Source organism: Liolophura sinensis, chromosome 1, assembly GCF_032854445.1.
Source record: "Liolophura sinensis isolate JHLJ2023 chromosome 1, CUHK_Ljap_v2, whole genome shotgun sequence".
NCBI classification, from domain to species: domain Eukaryota; kingdom Metazoa; phylum Mollusca; class Polyplacophora; order Chitonida; family Chitonidae; genus Liolophura; species Liolophura sinensis.
In genome coordinates this window covers 76415855-76430107 of record NC_088295.1, presented here as the reverse complement: position 1 = coordinate 76430107, position 14253 = coordinate 76415855, and positions in this window count along the sequence as shown.

Below are 14253 nucleotides of genomic sequence, written 5' to 3'. Positions count from 1 at the left end.
CAAGCTAATGCTTTTGTCTTTGCAAATCGTATATTGTTCTTCTACATTTTCTCTGTGGTTTTCTTCTTGTCTTTTACATGCAAACAAGTCAAGTGACATGTATAAAGACAAATGCATAAACACAATAATAAATCAAAAGGTCCAGAATTATTTTGACCTGGTTCCAGGATCATGGATGAAGCTGTCTTAAGCCACATTTAGTTTTATCTGTGGTATTCTTCTTGGAAGTTGAAGTGAATTTCAAACCAGTCGTTAATTTTGTCACGAAAGCCTTCGACAACTCAAAAGAATAATTCTCAAGGTAAGATACAACTTTAACACAGTACACTGGTGTGAAGCTAAGACTATGTTTGTGTTAACTTCATGACAATTTAGAGGAGCTGAAGTCAAGAAATCTTGAAATCTTTACCTTTAATGGATTTAAGTTAAGGTTCAGGAATTAAGAGCTCACTGCACAAAATACTTTGAAATATGAAGGGCTTTTATTCAACCGCCGGAGTTCGTGCAATGAAATTCATTATTCAAGACTGCAAACTGTCTCGAGTGGAGCGTGGGCTCTAAACGTGTTGGCACCACTGATGATAAATCGTGGCCAAAGCAACTGAGTCTCCCAGACTTTGCCAAGAAATCCCAGCTAAATATCATTATTTGCTGTCTCTATATTGATTTTAGGTTTGTACGACAAGTCTTCGTTCTGGCACATTGATTTCTCTTCGGCGACCGTATACACCCATCTTCGTTCTCTTGCAACCCGACGATAACAAATCGGCCCTGCAATGCGAGATGACCTTTGACCTACAGACCTACCAGGCTTAACAAAAGATGGTCATACAGGAACTTGGGCATTCGCCAAAATTCTGGATGGTGTATAGATTTTGCGAGTTATTATCTGGAAAGTGAAAATCTCCAATGAATATCATTTAAGTACTGAGCATTTGACGTGTAGGTCTTCAATTGTCCCACTCGTTCCAGGTTAAAAATTAACTCCTAGGGTCACAGTTTTGCACATCAATGCTATCCACTGCACGATGTGTTAAATTGACTCTCAGATGCCGGAAGCTCTGCAAGCGTGTATCGAACAATCCATTTCCAATATATATCGCTGGGTGTACGCTTAGCACTACCTCAAGCAGTTTGATGTCAGACATTTCAAAGGGTCACCAGTAATGTCTGGGTAGCTTTAATTAACTTAATCACTCAACCTGTATCTTAGATCTGAGTTAATAGAGAATCAGCCAACTGGGCGCAACAACTAAGGGCTCCAAATGCCACAAGGCTGTTAGTTGGGGTCAATGAGGGACTAGACCATAGTAATTTACTGACTACGTATCAGGTTATCTAGATATTTCAAATTGATTTAAGCGGAATAGGATTGTAACGACTGCAGATCAAAGCCACCAAAGTGACGACATTTTCTCTGCATTGCCTCTACCCATTGTCCTTGTTCAAATTCATTTACATGCATGCAAAGAGGAGTACTTGTCTCAATGCTAATTGATTCCTTGCCTGCCTAAGAATATTGATTCATTTTAAATACAATTAACAACTGTGACGTTCACCTTATTTGAATTGTTTTGTTATATTAGAATACTGTTGTAAATAAACAAAATCTAATTTTAATCCTAGTTAAAGTAATGATTTTTTGTATACAATTTCTGAGACTTTTTCAGTTTTCTGTAATAATGGAAAACATCGCGTAGTGTGAATCACGTTTTTAAACATAAGAAAAGGATTTCCATCCTCACTACAACTTGTTCTCAATGATTACATCTCTCCAAACCTCACATATTGTCACAAGTACAGAGATGTTACTTCATACACCGAAGAAACAACCATGGAAATGTGTGTTTATGGGTACGCAAAATGCCCGAGAAGAATGAGTGTGCTTCAGTAGTCCAAGTAAGGGAAACATCTTTTGATCCCTAAAAATCTTGCTTTATATTATCTCAAGCTTCTCTTTCTAATATAGACGTACGAAAACCCTTCACAACGTAAATAGTGGGTGATCAGTAACGCTATTCCAAGGCCTTCATCCTTTTGTAAACCCTACCAATAGAGCTGTATCACAAGTGATACGCTGATCACACGTGATACGCTGATCGCCCCCAATCTTGATCAAATTCCTCTGGCCAGGTGAAGACATTTTCACACGAACCACAGAGTTCATCTCGGAAGATTTCCAGGAGAGCGTCTATTAAATTTCCAGTCGGAAGTGATGTATAAAGTCAAAGTCTGTATTTTTGCCCCTGTTGACTTTCCACGCTGACATAACGACCGTACGGTCCCTGTTGGCGGCACCATAAATTACCGTTACAATCTGCAATCAGAGTACAATGCAGCAATAAAATAAGCTAATAATGTCGTCAATCGCCTCTGTCTTACACTAAGTCAGGTAACAGACCTCATCACGTAATTAGCTTCCTGCAGCCTTGTTTTGTACACAGCGGGTTGGTGAAGCAGACTACTATATGGTGCAAGCGCTTTCTGCCATGGGTTACCTTGGTATAGTAAATAACTTAATTGTCAGGCATTTGTGAAAGTAGTAGTCATAACTCACCTTAAAGAAGCAGCCATTCATTCCTAGCCAAAGGGCTTTTTCAGTATTCATCCTTTACCTGTGTTGCCTTCCGCTTAAAATCTGAATTATTAGCAAATTTACTGCTTTAAATTTTTTAGGGAAAAAGGTTATGGAACTTAATTTATATAAAAGAGTTCTCAAGTATGTTATGAAACGCACAGTTTGTGTACAGTTTATGTGAATAAATCTGGAAACGTGCAAAGGCGCTAATTCTTAGTTCGTTGTAAACTATAAAAGATTACAACAGAGAAAAACAGAACATCGATCGCACTGATGTGGTTGCCTACAGGCTACACGTAAAAGGTGAAACCCGAACTCTTATCAGTTTACCACAGTAAAGGTTTTATTCTAACAGTTCATGTAGCTACTTAAATAGTAGAGGCTTGTGGGAGAACTGTATGCAACAATTCAATGGTTATTCAGATTACTGCCAATTGTTACTGAAAGAGGAAAAACAATATCGTTGTTTACCACGTACTATATCATATTTCAGTGGTTGAAAAAGTTGGTGTCTGTCGACAAGGATATAAAATTACAATTAGAAGAAAAACCATTAAACATAACATACAATAAACTAAAAATGCTGGTCAAACTATATGTATATCCTAATAGGAATACAGTATTATCACAATTCAAAAAAATATAGGCCTATGGTTGATCCGCCTTGGATAAACTACCGTCACCGAATTGTGGCATTCTCCTGTAAGCCGTTTTCTGTATGTCTACGAAGCCAAGAAGACACGTGCAATGCTCGTCTTCATACCTCGTGAAAATATTGATCATCTCGACAAAATATCGGGCTGTATATCCACGCAAGACGCTGGTATATGGTGTGTTTGGTTATAGAACAGATTTAGCAAATATGTGCTATTCTGTGAAGCTCTATGGTTTGTGTTTGTGCACATTTTATTGCGCTCTCTGTCAAGTACAAAGAAAGTTGTTTTCACATACAAATGATCTCAATTCTCTACCTGCGGGTATCTACACTACATGTATAAGGCTACACAGATTTTTTGATGAAATTACAGATCCATGGAATCATAGATGATCATATAGTTTATTTGTGGTGTTTACAGATGTTTCACAACCATACACTGCACTTTACTTTTTGACGTTAGGACAATAGATTGGTGCTATAGTGCCACAAATTGCTTACTGAAATATTGGTTTGGTGTCCGATCATTAAACAATTAAAACCCGATGATGGATATCTACTAACTCTAACTGTATACAACTCTCAAATCGCAGTGTAAGCTTTTGATTAAATCAAGCAATGAGATGTATTGCTAAAAACTGTTGGTATCATTTCAACAAAGCGTTGAAATAATAACAATAAAGGGGTAGTAATAGAAAGACAATCAATAATAAGGTCTCTCTAAAGACCTTGCACACATACAAGCACATGCAAGTACATTTACCCCAAAACTCGACAGAATTTCTCATTTTCGCATGTTAAATCTTGATTAAATGGAATAGACAAACGGCTTGACATTGATGATAAACATTGATAAATTCTGACTTAATATCCTTAAGTCGACATATACGTCAGAAGATCCATTTTTGATGTGGTCAGACAGGAACGTGATCAACATGGGATGCTATAAAATTGTGTCGTGAGAATCTCCGAACGAGATCAATGAGAAACGTGATCAACTTTAAACTTGAATAACCTGTGAAAGACTTGATAATCTCAAGTCGTGATCTATTTCGGCCATGATCAAATTGGGATGTCATTAAATTAGGACGTCATAATATGCATGAAAGGAGGTACGCAGTTATCTGTTTTTTTTTTATTAAAGCACTTACATGAACAGATATAATAAATTCACAACTGAGGTGAACTGAAAAGACATCGAATTTTACATGGAATGCCCGCCTGACATTTGGCAACTATCACACTGCCGTCTGGTTTTACGCCATATTGTACTTCCTTTTATGATAATTAAACCGTAAACTTGATAAACTTGCCGAACACGTGACTAACTTGGAGGGTGATGAATAAGGACTGGACTAAATCAGTTTTACTTTGTAAACATCACATCACTGTCCATGCGAACAATGTACAGGTGTACCGCGGGTCGTGAGCGTACCTGTTGCAGATGCGTTTATTTGTAGGAAAATACTGTGTAATATTTATATGAGAACCCGGTTTAGTACCGTTTAGTACAGAAGCACACCTTATGCCACCCCACCCACCCCAACCACACATGGGCACAGAGAGACCGTGTTTCCACAGCTTTCCCACCCGCCATCTCTCACGCAAACCAATCATTTGTGTCTGGCAAATGGCGCCTGATCCCTAAAGCTGTCTCAATGGACTGGTATTTATCACATCTGGTAAGATTTTATATGAAGCACATCGCAAACTCAACTGACTATGTGTGGTTTGAATGTAAGAGCCAGTGATACATGGATAAATGTCCCGATATACACCGGCGCAATAGGCGGTGCCAATCCTGACCTTACTTTACATAGTAAAGGACTGGCATAAAATTGGCTAATTGGATCTGGCGAATGAACATTTCAATTTTCAGGAAGAAAAAGAGACCAAGAGTACATATACCGGATTCTAATATTCCACTTTGATGTGCAGACACGTATGCCTGTCTGGGGTCTTCCCTTGCCGTTCAGGAAGAAGCTGGTGGCAGACAGCCGTCGCTCTTGGATATTTCTGTTGCCTTTCCACCTGCTCTGTTGTAAACATGACGAAACCGCCACTCCTTATGCCTCCTCGTTATGACCGACAGATAGATCTTTAATGCCGTTTCTATTATTGTCGTCTGAAATCCATGGTGTAATCAGGTCATAGGTGTATATTTATAACCTGTGCATGCCCCGATTCTGCTGGCGAGGCCTCTGCACAATTATACCAATAACTATGAACTACAACAGTATGTATAGGACTAACGCTGGGAATAGTGGTGCATGTTCCCAGGGCGAGTCAATAAATGATTCGTTTGCACTAAGACCCATTTCCATCCAAATACCGGATATATTTGAGAGCATTAAACTTAGTATTTCCACCAAACCGTGTCCTATCCAACTGAACGATTGTTTGACATTGAATTCCCAAAGCAAACATTTAACTATTTCCAAATGTGGACATACCATTTGTCTTACATGTCCATCATTTGATACATCCGCCACTTTTATTTCCTCACGACTGGTAAATGATATTCTGTTAATTCCTACGTTAACTTAAGTTGTATTGCGTCCAGTTGTATTTACTTGGTAACATACAAGAAGTGTGGTCAGCAGTATGTTGGGAAAACCACCCAGAAACTACATCTACGGGCACCGTAAGTCCGTGCGCAAGAAACAATTGCTAATAGGCAAGCATTTCTCTGCCTCCGACCATGACTGGGACCATTTCAGCATTCAAATAATAGAATCGGTTTATCCATCAGCAAATGAGACAGATGTCGAATTTGAACGTAAAATCCGTGACCGTGAGCTTTTCTGGATGCTAGAGATTGGTTCAGTCTTCCCATATGGGTTGAATGATAACGTTATGGGAATCGGCAATGTAACATCTAGCCAACCATATGACTCCATCGTAACAAATTTATTCAAATACCATAAACGTAGACCTCGCAGTCATGGTAGGAGGAAGTTCAACAGAAACATGATTCACAAACACGTTACAGTAATCTATTTAGTAGGATTGTTGTATGACACCAATAGCACGCATGCTCTACGCACATTATTACATGCACTGCCATTGAACTTGCTAAAAGAGGTAGTTCAAAACGTATCCAATAACATATACAATTTTAATGTTCCACTTCACCTTGTACGTCTGTGTCAAGACATATCCTATTTTCGATTGTATCGCCCTGTAACTACAATTGAAACTCAACACGATCGACTCTTTCTGAAAATAAAGTATTTAGGCAGTGGCCTTGATTTAATTAACCTACCAAGCATCTTTTATGAACCTGATGTTCGTAGTGCTGTGCCTAATTATTTTAATATCCAAGAGCCACCTTGCATATCCTATGAGTATACAAAGCCTATCGCTTCCCAAATTTTCAAGGAGTTCTATTTGGCGATGTATACTTCTGGCGGCTATAACTGTGATTGTGAATCCTCAGTTTTTACCTACCACAAATGTAAACATGTCCTGACTGGTGACCTTAATATTATTAAGAATCATGATCTAAGGAAACTTTTTGTGAGGGGTCCTAAGTATAGAGAAAAGAGAAATGTCAACATTCGATCAAACAAAAAATATATCATCTCGGCACTTGAGGAGTATGTTAAAAAATGGTCAAAACGGGAGAAAGTGGATTCTTCGGTACTTTCGATTGGCTTGAGATTGTCAAAAAGAAAGTTAGTTTAACTATACACCGTCTAGACATTGATGCTCTGCCTAAAGTTAAACAGGTTCTGAAGGATCCCACTGTGCAAGACACACTCGCTGACCTTCACAGTAAATTTGTCATCACTGTAGCAGACAAGGCTCCTAATAATGTCATCTTTATTTGCAAGAATTATTATTATCAAATTCTTGTTCAAGAGCTATGTGCATCTACAACGACATCCACGTATTCTGCTACTACATGTACTCTGGAGGAACTATTTAACAAACACAAAACCTTTCTTAAAGAAAGGCGCATAAATATACCTACCCGTCACACAGAAATACCACAACTTTACTGGATTCCTAAAATGCATAAATCCCCATACAAGGCTCGATTTATTGCAGGTTCAAGAAGCTGTACCACCAAACTCTTGTCAACCCTACTTACGAGTGCGTTACAAGAAGTAAAGTCATTTTGGAATAAGTATTGTTGTGCCATAACAAAAAATTCAGGTGTCAACTGCATGTGGATTCTTAACAACTTCAAACGCCTTACAAAAGAACTCGATGCTCATATGCATATACCGTACAAAGACGTATCCACATGGGATTTCTCTACTCTCTATACTACGATCCCTCACAAAGATCTTATTGAAAGAATATCGTCGTTAATTGTCTCGGTATTTACTAAAACAAGTCACGGTTACATTAACGCCAGAAGCAATAAGGCTTTCTTTAGTTCTACTCTTTATAAAGGTTACCACTCATGGAATGTTACATTATTTATTGAATTACTTGAATTTCTCACTAATAACATCTATGTGAAATTCAGAGATACCATTTATCAACAGTGCATAGGTATTCCAATGGGTACCAATTGTGCGCCTCTTTTGGCAGACCTATACCTGTTTTCATATAAATACGACTATATGCAGAAATTACTTAAGAGTCATATCTTTAAAGCTCGATCCTTTTCATATACCAAGCGGTATATTGATGATCTACTGGCGTTAAATAATCCCCATATTGCTGAAGCGGTGAAGGAAATCTATCCGCCTTCACTGGATTTAAAGGATCTTATTTGGATCTATATCTGTACAAAGACGAACAAGGTCTCCTTTCACGCCGCCTTTACGACAAAAGGGATAATTTCAATTTTGATATTGTAAATTTTTCCTTATTTAGATAGCAATATACCAAAGGGTCCTGCCTATGGCGTATACATATCTCGCCTTGTAGCATTTGTCAGATCTTGTGTTAATTGTGATGACTTTATACTGCGTCACAAGTTGCTAGTTTAAAAACTAGTTTGTCAAGGATACAGCATCAAACGCCTTCATTCTAAGATTCTCAAATTTTACAGTGAGTATAACACTCTCGTTGGCAGGTATGGACAGAGCGTTCAGAATCTCCGGCGATTTGCATTGTGATCAACCACATAGACGGCGCTGTTATCCCTATGTACATATCTATCACGTACATCGTTTTTAACAATATAGATGGCGCTGGTTGCCCAGTGTAACCGTCTATCTTGTATGTCATGTGTAACATCATAGATGGCACCTCTTGTAGTATGAGATCTTTACATATTAACAGGAAAGACGTAATCGTCCGTTACTTTTGAATCACAATCTGATCGGCTAGGGTCTATAACTCTCGTCATTTTCAAACTGTATCTAATACCGCTTAACCTGGGGCTAGGGGCCCTAAAAGTAGCCATGCTAATTACATTTGCATGATGCGTTTATGAACAGTTGCAATCAAAGCGCGACTGACATACATTGTTTAATTGTTATTTGACATGGAACTCATTCACGGACTACGAATTTGAACTTTGATATGGAATTCATGCCTGGAATATTCATTGTCTGCCCGGCATCATTGAAAACTGATGACCGCATCTCTCTTGTGTGTTACCGGCTTTATTTCTTATTTGTATAATTTCTTACATACCTTTGTCTTTGGGAGTTAGTGTTAAACGTTGTTTTGGAAATGGATCTTGCGATTATCGACTTGGAACGCCCTTTACGGACTACGAATGGTATATAAATGTCGGACTTGACGCTTATATATATATATATATATATATATATATATATATATATATATATATATATACAATCTTATCTTTGTCGTCTTTACTCCATCGTATATTCATTCAGACAAGCCTATTGGTTTTCGTGATTTATCTTATAATCCAATACCATTTAAATTAGCACATGTGATGTACAGTGGTAGCCATGGTGGAGAAGTCTACTAGAAGTCTGTAATAATAATCAGGAAATCATCTTTTTTGATGGAACATGAAACACTGAAACGCGCAAATGTGCCACAAGAGTGGAGAACAGATTTTATTATAATAAAAACGTTCAGATTTTCCCACAGGGTTTCATCTTACTTCGTTAATGGGTAATTTTATTCAGCTTTTCAGGAACTTGTTGTGTTCTGTGGTGTCCTGCTAGACAAATATCAACTCTTCCCTTTAACATTATAATCAGGTCTTCCAGACATAAAGGCATCTCAAGAAACCACTGCCAATAACTCAAACCCATTCCCTTCAGTGACACATTGTGTCATAAACTTGTTTTCGCTTTTAACTTTATATGGGTCACAATATTTCTTGTAGTAGAACAGTCAATATTTTCCATTGTAGTAGGACAGTCTCAATGTTCTCCTGAAACAGAACAGTTACAATGTACCCTTATAGAAAGATAGTCATAATATTCTATGCTGGCTTGGTAGTCACAATTTTTACTGGCAGTTACAATATTTTTCTGCTTAATGTCGCTGTTCATTCAGTAAATTGAACACACCGTGCTTCGTTTCAACCAGTAATTGGTATTTTTGATCGAAATGTGACATTACACATGAACTGGTCGACTGTTGATACTGTGCAGGGATCCCGCAGAGTTGTCTACAGACTTCTTCATTTATAGCGCTTGCTGGTGATTCTGTAAATAATATAATTTCTGATTTTCTATTTCTTTGTTTCTTTGTTTCTTTGTTTTAGCTGGTTTGAAAAGTGTATGTTTCCCATTTCTCCTGACTAACTATGTGTGCAATTTTTGAATGTTATCATTCCTATTTGGAAAACCGCAATTCTTTCTTCTTTCTAGCATACTCTTTAACAGTAAATATAAGCACAGCGTACAGGGGAATTATATAAAATGCACTGATAGAAGAACTGTACATGCGCAGACACGAATATATATTATTGATTTAAACATAATAAATGTAAACCCTGTTTTTACAACTACCCAAGAACAGTCACCTATATATTTAAATCATTTCATTGGCATTCAGATAAATTTTGATATTTAATCGCCTACATTTACCTTAAAGGGCAACCAATCATTTTGCAGAAATTCGCCCAGTGCAAAGTGAAGACAGTATTTAAATTAAAGGAATGAGCTTTTAGGCGGTTACAATGATGGTAGTGACAATGCCACTTGCACAAACAAGCTTTATGAATGACACTAGCTTAACAAGCAACAGAAAAACAGCTCTTGGAAGGAAAACCTTCAGGCAACCTTGGAAACATTTTTTGGCAAAAATTCAAAAACCATTGATCAAAAGCTGACCATCTAAATCCAGTGGGCAAAAAGGTTCCACATTTTCTCTGCCTTGATAATTTAATGTGAATCTTCATGAGTCGTTCATTACAGCCAATCAGTGTTCCGGATGACAGCCTGATGGCTTGTCGATGATCGTCGGCATGAATGGCGGGAAGCCAAGTGGCTATTCCTCTCTGCCAGATAACAACCACCTGTTGCGTGCCCACCATATTTCCTGACAATAGACATTATTTTGTATTCTGTGTAGGGTATTCTACCAGGGGAACATTATGTGTTTTCTTTCAGTACCGTTATTGAATTAAAGTTATGCGTAATATGGTTTGATTTGGACTTGATATTGTATGTATACGATCAGTCTTGCTGAGTGCGTCTAATGATGTACCGTATTTCAATTGAAATTTCTTAGACGCATAAGAAATTATAGACGCATAAGTACAACCAGAACAGAGAAAACAATGTGACATTTCCGAGTCAAAGATAATTGCCAAAGTACAATCATTTGACAATTCATCTCTGCGAAGCTCATTACAATATGTATGCTTCATTATTAACAAAGACTTTCACTCCAATAGTCTCGTTTGATAGGTAAAACACAAAACAAAATTGCATGTCGAATTAAACATTGAACACTTCATTTCGTACAGCCAAACGCTGTGGTGTATCATTGTCATTACACCCTATCCATACATAATAAATTCCTCCGAATGGATCCATATATCTGAGCCGATGAGTATTAAAACAGGACTGATCTGTTTAAACATTTCCAGGCTTAGAGCCTTATACATATATGGTATGGCTGAGGACACAAAATGAAATTTGGCATATGAGCAGTGTGTTGTATTCCGCTTGTATAAGATATCCAGCTCTTGTAATACTTCTCATTCTTATTCAGGATAACAAATTGCCTCCTCCCCATGACAAAGTATTGGTTCCTGTCTACAACAAAACACGCTACAGAGGTTAGACTTATCCAAAGTTTCTTAGAGTGTTTGCATTAGGGCACTGTCGAACTACTCTGAAATCTCACGAGATTCTTTTGGTGAAATTTACAAGCCTTTTCCGAGCCAGCGAGCCTTTGTAAAATTTCTCCCGTGGTTACATAATTACTCTGTGTGTAGAATGCATGACAGCATGGGCGAGTTAGTCTGGGCTTGTCTAGTACCCATGTTGAACTTATTGACAAAATAAAGGCAGTTTACAGAGAACGTGTAATAGAACGTGGATAGTTCATAATTGGTCACGGAAATGTTTGTCTATACATTTACACTGTGCAAGCAACCGCTTATACAGCACAATTAATAGAAAAACTACGTACGAAATAAATATTTTCCCAAAACTTTCGTAAGTGTTAATAATGATAGCTGATCCATTATCCAGAAAATTGTTCTTGAATTAATTTACAGATAAATGCATGCCACTTGACCATGCTTTACGCAGTTTTAATATTGTTATGTATGACTATTTAACGTTTTCACGTACTGTTAGTCTGCGGACCTTTGTGTCATATGTTATAAGCATAACAGGCCCTTTTATATATGTACAGCGCGGACCTGATGGAAAGCATCTTGTTCAAGGCTTTGTTTATTTCACTGGCTGTTCATTGGCTGTTAATTCTGTGTTTAAAAATAGTTGAATCCACCTGGGACGTATATAAGCCGTGTTTTCTGTGCAGAGTGGAGGTGTTTTTGCTGCATCCACTGGGAGCCAGGAGAGTGTGCGACACTCTCGTATCGAGTCCATTATATTGATATGAGCTGGTGATGCCAGTTTCATTTGGGAGGACAGATTTTTATGCCGGCACCGATTGTGTACCACAGTAGTACTGATGTCTGGTTTATGTGAATTTCTGCGGAAGTCACGTTTATTGGTGTTCGGATCTTTATTATGATTATACAGTGTTGACTGTAATTTGTTTAACACGCTGACCTCACCTGACCGACCAAGGTCGTCAAGGACTCTAAACTGAAGTTTTCAGTTTTTGCAAAGGACGTTCGTTCTGCCACAAGGTGACATTACTCTACGTCTCTGAACGGCTCGTTTGTGAGTTTCTGCGGGAGCTGTGACTGTTCTAAGTGGATTATACCTCCATGCCTGTATTTACCCTGTGTTGTGCTCTGCGGGTGTGACGTCATTCAAAGGCTTGACTGTTTCCAGTTCTGTGTAACCTGTGTACTGTGTTCGCGTTCGCTATCCTAGCGAAGTACCTGACTAGGACAATTTGTGAATTGTGTGTTTATCCCATGGTCTTTACGTTGGATCTCCTGGAACACGTTCCTTGGGATGCAAAGGTGAACTGGAAAACTTTTAAAGGCCGGTAATACCGATGTGTATGTTGTTGTTGTTGAACTGTCTGTAAAACTGTACGTCTCATTTTATATATAAAGCCATTGTTTACATTGTAATATTGAGTCACTGAGTCTGTTTTCTGTTGCCGTTTTCAATACGTAAACAATATATCAAAAAGGGAGTGTCGTGACCTTGACAAATATTTCCTCATTCAGCGTCAGAATTAGTAAGATAAAAATTAATACCAACTTACACCAGTTTGCGAAGCTCATGAAGGTTGTGTTTGTAGATTACACATAGTAAATATGATTACAATTCCTGAAGGTATTCCGTAGACGTTTTAAGGCATACCACTATAAACTACACACAACGCCATGTGTAAGCTTTATTCTACCTTGATTCCATCACCCCAAAATGATCAGGCTAAAATGCCCTCAACAAACCATAAAGAAGAAAAGCAAACAAAAGTAGAACTAAACATCTGCTACTCCTATTGATCACCCGTGATCAACTTTGGAACGTAATTAAATTGTGAAATAACCTGTGATCATTCTAAAAGTTACACGTGATGTGCAAGTTGTTACTACCTAAGGATTTACATGAGTAGTTAATATACTGAGGCCAATTGGCCAGGGCCGAATTTCACCGCTCGTTGTTATGCTCTTTACCCTTGTAATTATAATCCTAGGACATGGTAGGTTGTAAACCTGATAACCTGACAGGGAGAGTGATCAACTGCACACAGGATGACAGATGACTCGACCAATAGTTTTATTTGGTAAACATCACATCATGAAGCTCATACGAACAGCGTACCTGTTTCTTGATGCCAGATATTTGTGCGACAATGCCGTGTTTTTATAGGAATTCATATCATATAGCCTACAGCACATAGAACCCACGGATAATTGTTTGTCACCCTACCCACCTAAGGAGACGGTTTGGTAGCACCTGTCAGCTGTACACAGAGGTGCTGTGCTTCAACAGCTTCCTAAACATACACCTCTCACGCAAACCAGTCATTTATGTCTGGCTAAGGCGCCTGACCCCCAAAACTGTCTTAATGGACTGACGTTTATCACATCTGGTAAGATTTTAGACGAACCTCGTCACAAAATCAACTGACCGTGTTTGGTGGGAAGGCAGCAGTCAGTGATAAATATATAAATACCATGATGTGCGCCGGTGAATTAGGCGGAGTCAGCCCTGACCTTATCTTATCTACAAAACGACTGGGACAAAATTGGCACTATTGGAAATGAAAATATATTATCAGCCCTGGTAAATGATCAAGAGTTCACATCCAAGATTCTGATATTCCACTGTGATGCGATAAACACATGTCCGTGTCTCTTAGCTTCCCTTTCCATTCAGAAAGCTGATCGCACATGACCGTCGCCTTGTCAAAAATGTCAATACCGCCACACGGTATGGTTCTTCACGTGGGCAAGCAGGGATGTCTTTTGTTATCATTTCTATTGTTTTCCTCTAAACTTAACCGTATTCATTCA